This window comes from Propithecus coquereli, unplaced genomic scaffold (assembly GCF_000956105.1).
Source record: "Propithecus coquereli isolate 6110/MARCELLA unplaced genomic scaffold, Pcoq_1.0 Scaffold276, whole genome shotgun sequence".
NCBI classification, from domain to species: Eukaryota; Metazoa; Chordata; class Mammalia; order Primates; family Indriidae; genus Propithecus; species Propithecus coquereli.
Genome location: NW_012148352.1, coordinates 1,363,980 through 1,364,567, shown reverse-complemented (window position 1 = coordinate 1,364,567; position 588 = coordinate 1,363,980).

The window sequence follows — 588 nt, the reverse complement described above, 5'->3', positions numbered from 1 at the left end:
TCTCTGGAAAGATCAAAATTAAAAATATAAGATTGACTATTATTTTAATATTGTGGATAAAGTATTTTATTCAGTCTTCAAAAGAGCAATGAAAACATCAAAAGTTTTCTTTATACCAGTAGTTTTTAAAAAAATATATCTAGTTTGGACAAAAATAATTTCTGAGACAGCATAATTCATCTTATCTCCTCATACCTATGCACAGAGGCAGAACCTTAATATATTCAGACCCTTTGATTGGAGACTTAACATTTACACTGGCATAAAACATTAATACTATCATCCAAGCATGAAAATTCCAAATTAACAGAAACCAGTACCGCTATTCAGGCAAAGTAAGAGTTAGTGTGAGAAATGGAAGCACTTCTATAAAACATGGTTTAGCAGGATATTAGAACTGTAGGTTTAAGCTTTATTCTTCATATATGATAGGACAAGGCATTAATCTACTTACCATCTCTGCTTTGAATTAGATGCCTCTTTTCTATGAATTTAATATTAATACCTGATGATGATTCCAGGCTCCACATTCAGTCTGCTTGGCTTCAAATCTGGCTCTGCCAAGTAATATTAGGCAAGCTTCCCCCA